The 7,873-nt window shown below is 42.9% G+C and overlaps 1 pseudogene; it reads left to right on the top strand.

Moving 5' to 3' along the window:
* The first annotated feature begins 6,739 nt into the window (after positions 1-6,739).
* On the top strand, positions 6,740-7,508 carry Gm15285 (annotated as a pseudogene).
* Positions 7,509-7,873: the final 365 nt, after the last annotated feature.

Here is a 7,873-nt window from a genome sequence, read left to right as displayed (position 1 = left end):
ATTCTTTTCTTTAAGTTACCCTTGCAGCCTGGATGGGGGTGTGGAGGTGAGAGGTGGGGGAGGTGACCAGCTGAATGACTCTAGGCAAACTACTTAGATAGTTCTAGCCAATTACTACAGTTATAGGCAATGGGATGGAAGAGAAAGTCTACAGGACAGATTTCCAAGATAATTTTGCTCTCTATCAAAGGATCAATTTCAAGTGGTACCCTCCTTTTTTTTTCTTGCTTTGACTATGGGTATGATGTCCAGAACTACTGCAGGCATTTATCAACCATAAGGTGATGAGCAAATTAGAAGCTGAATCTTATCCACAATGGCCCTGGCCTCTTCATGCTGAAGAAACACTGGCAGCACCCATGTATCAGGCTTCTTGCTGGTAAGGCCCCATTTTGGACAGCTGAAAGCATTGCTAGCTGATACATATGATAGATGCTCCCAGGTTATTATAATTCTTTCCACATTAAAAAAATGTTGTTTTGTAGTTATTTCATTAAAACTATATCAGGTTCTGTTGGGGCACTCAAAATTTTCTGGAAACGGGGTGTTTGAGTTTGCACGGCACCATCCCTAGGGAATCCAGATTCACAATGACAGTGAGAAGCATTTGTCATGCATCAACTTAGTGAATTAAGTTTGTTGGACGGTTGTTGAGCCTGTCCTAAGTGCTAGGTGTAGGTATTGGCGATTCAAAGATGGCTAAAATGATCTTGACCTTGAAGAGCTTACATTTGGCAGGCAATTCAGGCACAGGCTGATAGCTCCCAGGGGAGCACACTAGCAGACCAGGCTTGGAGATGAAGAGAGGACTTGGAAGAGGGGATTATCTTAGCCCCGCAGTTTTAATCAAGCAGATTCTTTTGTCCTGCAAGCTGACTCTGGAGATGTATGCTTTTGTGCATGTAAATATATTCATGAATATAGAATGTATTAATGGATTTATGAATGCAACAATCCACAAAGCTCTAGGCTGACTTTAAGAAAATTGCCTGACAGCACATTTTATGGGACTGGCAACATAAAGCTAGTTCAATGCCTTAATCAATTTTATTTTCAGAACATTTAAAATTACCCTGTGTTTTCCATTGTTATGTGTTTTTTTTTTCTGTGAAATGCTACAGATGCAGATGTGGTCAAACGGGTTGACTGATTTCTTCATGCAACTATCATGCACAACTGTAATTATGACTAGTTTAATATGTCTTGATTAATATTTCCCTAGTTACTGTTCAGATGTTAACGAAATATGATTCTTTCATCAAGTTTAGAAAAATCAGTATTTTTTGTGTATATTTTGAGCATGTTGGTTTGTTTCTATCATTAATGCTTAATATAAGTTTAACAAAAGATGAACAGTTTATGTATTTTTGTCTTAGTGAATCCATGGGGAAATTTGAGGAATTCTCATATATCTTAGGGCTGACTTGTCAGGTAGAATCAGCCCGTTGTTTTGAGAATTCCGTACTTCTATTTGCTTTAGGCCAGCTCACATACTGAGTACCAAGGGCTCATCCTTTGTGAAGCAGGGAGGAAGTAATGATTCCGAAATGGCTTGGGTACAAGCCAGTGGCTCAGGATTGGAGAGAGTGTTTTGCATGTTTCAACCCACGGGGAGGCCAGTTTGCCGGAACAAGGCAGGTACCACGGAAATGAAGTATAGTCAGGCTGCCCTGAGCCGCCTGACTGGGAAGAGGATGAGAGAAACAGAAGTTAAGAGCCGGAACATTTTAGGATGGTGAAGGTTGGACAAGCCAATATGTGAATGGGGTTGTGTCAGCGGGGAGGAAAAGATTGGAAGGGAAGAAAAGGGAGTGGCTGATAGACAAGTGCCAGTGAAGGAGCATAGGGGCGGGCATAAGGTACGGGCTGAGAGCTCAAAGGCGATCAGAACTGGTGCAGGTGTAGGCAAATTGTTGGCAGGGCAGGGTAGCTGAAGGCTGGGCTCCTCCTATTAAGGAGGCTTGGAGATTGGCTTTTGGTTTGCTCAGCAGTGTTTCCCACTCTGTCATCAGTGGAGCTCTCTCTCCACAGTAGGTCCTTCAGTTTGGTGCGGGAGCCAAATGGTAATCTACTCAGTAGAAGATGCTTGGCTTAAGAGTAGGTGAATGGGCTGAGAAGGACAGTTTGGGCAATATTCACAATGTCTACTACACACTCAGACGATGTTAAGTAGGTTGGACCCTGTGATGGTTAGTGTGGATGGTTGTCAACTTGACATGGATCTCCCAGAATGACTTGTGGGGCTTGCTTATCTTGATTGTGCTAACGGATGGTGGAAGACCTGTCTACTGTGGGTGGGGCCATTCCCTGGCTGGATCCTAGACTGGGTGAGAGGTCATGGGGTTTATAAGAGAGCAGGCTGTGTAAGCCTTGGCCGAAAAGCCAGTACACAGTACTCCTCCATGACCTCTGCATGAGATCCTGCCTCCGGATTCCTGGTCTGCTTGTGTTCCTGCCTTCCCTCAGGGTTGAAAATAAACACTCTCCTCCCAATTTGCTTTTGGTCATGGTGATTTTTTTTTTTCTGGTTTTTCGAGACAGGGTTTCTCTGTATAGCCCTGGCTGTCCTGGAACTCACTTTGTAGACCAGACTGGCCTCGAACTCAGAAATCTGCCTGCCTCTGCCTCCCAAGTGCTGGGATTAAAGGCGTGAGCCACCACGTCCAGCTTTTTTTTTTTTTTTAATTCTTTTTTCATATATTACAGCTCAATTGTAGCTTCTCTTCATCTACACCTACCAGTTCCTCCCTCCTTCCTCCCTCCCCCCGCCCCCCAGATCCACTTCTCCTCTGTTTCCCTTCTCTGTTTCCCTTCAGAAAAGAGCAGGCTTCCCCGGGATGCTAACCAAACACTACATAACAAGTTACAATGAGACCAGGCACAAACCCTTGTATCAAGGCTGGAGAAGGCAATCCAGTAAGAGGCAAAGGGTCCCAAGAGCAGACACAAGAGTCAGAGACACCTCCACTCTCACTTTTAGGAGTCTCACAAGGACACTAAGCTATAAAACCATATTATCTATGCAGAGGGCCTCACTCAAACCCATACAGGCTTCCTGATTATTGATTCAGTCTTTGTGAGCTTCCACGAGCCCTGATTAGTTGATTCTGTGGACCATGTTGGTCAGGGTGTTTATCACAGCTATAGAAATCCTAACTAAGAAAATCCTAACATAGCCTGAGGCTGGAGGTGGCAGGAACTCTGTGTGCCTCTCTGCCATTCTTCTCCAGGCATTAAGATTGGAGAAAGGAAGGTGGCAATGGTGACAAGGGTGTGAGACAATATTATCACTGACAGAAAGTGAGAGAGTTATTCTACTGTGGTTTGCAGGTTGTACTGTGTGCCCCTGATATTTTTTGGCCTAACTGCATGCAGGAAGGCTGACTACAGCAGAGAAAAGCCTGTTATTAAGATGGTGGCTAAGGTAAGATCTGAATAGGAAAACTTTATGTTACTCAAGCTCCTGCACCCAGCCTTGCCCAGCCTCTATTCTCTGATGGGTTCCAAGTCCAGAAATGGCAACACTGGTGCCTGGCTGACTATAAGGCAGGCAGAGGAAGGGAACCCTTTATGGGTGTGAGGAGAAGGTTTCAGAGGCCAGGCTGGCATGGAGAGGCGGAAGCAGGTTGGAAGGCAGAGACCTATGCTGGTGGGGAGGGAAGACAGGTATGGCTTTCTCTGGTTGGTTCTAAGTTAGAAGCAGAGTCCAACAAACTGGGGAAGCTGGAAGTTATTTTATTTTATTTATCCAATAATTTTAATTTCATTTTTCATAATTTGGAAATGAAAATCAATAATTCTCATATTGATCTTATTTTAGATAAATATTTTCTTCTAGAAAGAATTTTATATGCAGCAGTCAGATCCTCATAGTAAGCCCATCATTTTTTTTAACAGTAGGATGATATTTTTTATTAGATATTTTCTTTATTTACATTTCAAATGTTATCCCCTTTCCTAGTTTACTCTCTGAAAACCACCTACCCCCTCTCCCCTCCCACTGCTCCCCAACCCGCCCACTCCCATTCCCAGTTCTGGCATTCCCCTATACTGGGGCATAGAACCTTCACAGGACCTAGGGCCTCTCCTCCCATTGATGACCGACCAGGCCATCCTCGAAGCTGGAAGTTATTGATGAAGTGTCTGCTTCTGGATGGCTGCTACAGATTTGACCCAGGCTGTGACTGCAGAGGTCTGTGTGTCAGAATTTTCTTTCTGTGTGTGGCCTGCTCCTGCAGCCATGTCTCAAAGTCTCCATGCTCTTTTTGTATATGTTGGAATCAGTTGTGTTAAAAAATTATCAATTTTTCCTCTCAGTCCCTGCTCATGGAATGACAACTCTGAGACCAATTATTCATTAATAAATGCCTTGGCCATAAGCTCCTTCCCTAACTAACTCGTAACGTATTTAACCCATTCAAACAGTTTAAGAAAAAGAGGCCATTAATTTAAAAGAAAGCAAGGGTAGGGATACATAGGAGAACTTGGAGGGAAGAAGGAATGAGAAAGGAGAGGACGATATAATTATAATTTCAATTTTTTTTTTCGGTTTTTCGAGACAGGGTTTCTCTGTATAGCTCTGTCCTGGAACTCACTTTGTAGACCAGGCTGGCCTGGAAATCAGAAATCCACCTGCCTCTGCCTCCCAAGTGCTGGGATTAAAGGCGTGCACCACAATGCCCGGCTTCAATTTTTTTTTAAATTATAGTTAAAAACAAGACTAGAAAGAGAGAGTTCTATGAGAGTTCCATGCTCATCAGCAGTTTTTACACTAAATAGCGAGTCCACGGAGGCTGTCTTGTTATTCACTAAATTATCAATATTAGCTAGTGTGAATATTAAAATTTACAATTATTTAAGTAAGCAGCAAGTTGCTCAGCTCAAGAAAAATTATGACATTTATCCTTTATCCCAAGACTTATGTGTCACTCTCTTAAAGTCAGCTTACCCATATGGCCATCAAGTAAAATCCCCCCCCCGCCCCCCCCCCAAAAAAAAAGCTGTTGTGACTGTGAGCCTGTCTAACCCAGGGAAGGCTCCCAGTTACCTCTTCTCAAACCTGGCTGCATTGGCAGTACTGAAGCCAGCACACATCATCACCAAGGCACTTAAAAGGGAACATGAACTTGAAGGGGCTCCCATCTGCAGACAGGTCAAATGGTATCTTCAGTTTCTGTTTTGTTGTGTTTACTAAACTCACTCAACCATCTGTGAAAATTGCTCCCGGGAACACAGCCATTATTTTATCCAGCCTTTTGTTCTCTGCCTTTAATAAACTAATGAGGTATTAACCAAATTCACACACTATAAAGCAACACTGCCTATCACTATAACCATTTAGGTGCATCTGTCCCCCATTCCTGCTGCAGTCTGGCGTGCCAAACCACACTTTGTTACACACTTGAACGTTATCTCCAAGTCTTGTACACCCAGAGAGACTCGTTAAGGACCAGTCATTTGGTCACTTGTACATAATGACATGTTTGATTTGCTTTAAGTTTCTAAAAGAAAAGAAAGGAAAAGACAGTTGAAAAAGTCAGGTTCTGAACAAAGACCTTACATAAGAAGAGAAGTAGGTTTGTTCTGGTTATCCCTGTGATAGCTAGAATGAAGAGAGAGAGAGAGAGAGAGAGAGAGAGAGAGAGAGAGAGAGAGAGAGAGAGAGAAGAAAAGGAAAGAAAAGAAAAGAAAAGGAAAGAAGAAAAGAAAGAAAAAAATCCTTTCCTAACGATCCACAGCAGGAGGGGGGGGGGAGTTTAAAATAGAAAACATTCTGAAGTTCTAGTTGAGAGAAGATGTCTCCAACTAGCTCAGTCAAGTTCTGGTTAGCTGTAAGGGTTCCCACCTTCTTAGAGAACACTGCTGCATCCCAGGAGACAGATCTTCTTCCTAAGATTTGGACATAGTTAGCCCACTGAAGTCTCCTGAAATAAGACACGGACTGTTTGTTTCCTTCCTTTTGTCCACTGATCTGATGCATACTCACTGACATCAAGACACAGTGTCGCCTGGGCTGGGAGATGTGAGCCGATGCAGATCAATGTGTGTATAATTATCCTTATCAAAACCCCAGGTGAGGGTCAAAAGTTAACCTCTCCTTTGTAGCAAACTGCTCTTTTAAAATCATAAAATAGCCAATAAGTTATGACATGGATGTCAAGCTTAAAAACAACCACAAGGGGTTGTCTATTTGGAGGAACACAGTAAACATGAAGATGATATGTCCTTATCTATCTAAGTCTCACAATAAGTTTATTATCAGCTGAAAACTAGAAGACAAACAATCCACCTCCATTTCCATTTGAAATAGCACGCATGCCTGAGAGGCTCTGAACCTCAAAACAGAACTGCAGTCTAAGTCCTTGAATCTGAAACTTGCTTCCTCCTGTGGTCCATTTCTTGATGTGAAAAGTAGATAGCTCTAGGTAGCGATTCACAGCCCCAGGCATCCTTTTATTTACTCATCCCACCCTCTCCCCTCAAATCCATTTTTAAGTTGCATTCAGACCTCCTTTCTTTTTTTTTAATTATGTTTTTTATTTCAGAATTAGAAAATGTCAAAAAATAATTGTTTGGAACTACAAAATATTAAAAAGGGATATAATAATCGATCCACCAAAAGGCATTCTAGATGCTGTTAGCATAATTTCTTTCTTCAGGTTATGAATTTCTATGATTTCAGCTGAATACTTTTGACAGTTTCCTTAAGATATGATTTTGACTTATTTTTTTCTTTGGTATTTCTGTCCTTTCAGGAACCACCTTAAATAAATCTGCAACTATTCCATAATCTACCACTTGGAAAATTGGAGCTTCTGGGTCTTTGTTAATAGCCACAATTGTCTTGCTGTCCTTCATCCCAGCTAAATGTTGGATGGCTCCAGATATTCCAACAGCAATATAACGTTCTGGAGCTACTATTTTTCCTGTCTGACCGACTTGCATGTCATTGGGAACAAAGCCAGCCTCCTTCCAGAGGAACTCACACCATTGATTTTGGAAACGCAGAAGCAGTTCAGTTACACACACATCTCTTTGCAAAGAGCCTTCTGCCCAGAGTAGCTGCCAAACTTAAAGTTGCCCCAGTTTCTGACATCATTGAGATCAAGTCACCTGACACATTTGTGAGAACTACCTATGCAGGAAATGCGTTGTGTACAGTAAAGTGTGATGAGAAAGTAAAGGTGTTTTCTGTTCGAGGAACATCTTTTGACGCTGCAGCAACAAGTGGAGGTAGTGCTCGTTCAGAAAAGGCACCAAGTTCTTCATCAGTGGGAATATCAGAGTGGCTTGACCAGAAATTGACAAAAAGCGACCGACCAGAACTAACTGGTGCCAAAGTGGTGGTATCTGGTGGTCGGGGCTTGAGGAGTGGAGAGAACTTTAAACCACTGTAGGACCTGGCAGATCAACTGCATGCTGCAGTTGATGCTTCCAGACCTCCTTTCTTGAGAGCAGTCAGGTTTCCCTCAATTGCAAACAACCATGTAGAGAAGAATCTCTTATAAGCATCCCCTGTCAATAAAAAAGCCTATGGCCAGTGAGCTGAGGTAGGAAGTAGGAGGTGGGACACTGTCAGGAAGAGAAAGAGAGGATTCTGGGAAACAGTGAGAGGTACAGGAGATTATAGCTGGAGACAGACTTAAACCATCAGGTAGCTGAACTCAGGACAGAATGAAGAGATTCTCTCAGAACTTGGGCACATGAAGCTGAGGAGAGGTAACTAGCCTAACAGCAAACTCCCCAATCCTCTGGTTCTGTGGTAATGTGAGTATGCTTGACCCATGGAGTAGCACTATTAGGAGGTGTGGCCTCTTTGGAGGACATGTGTCACTGGGGGTGTGAGCTTTAAGACCCTCCTCCTAGCTGCCTG

Source organism: Mus musculus, chromosome 13, assembly GCF_000001635.26.
Source record: "Mus musculus strain C57BL/6J chromosome 13, GRCm38.p6 C57BL/6J".
NCBI classification, from domain to species: domain Eukaryota; kingdom Metazoa; phylum Chordata; class Mammalia; order Rodentia; family Muridae; genus Mus; species Mus musculus.
This window is presented reverse-complemented; position numbering and strand designations above follow the sequence as displayed.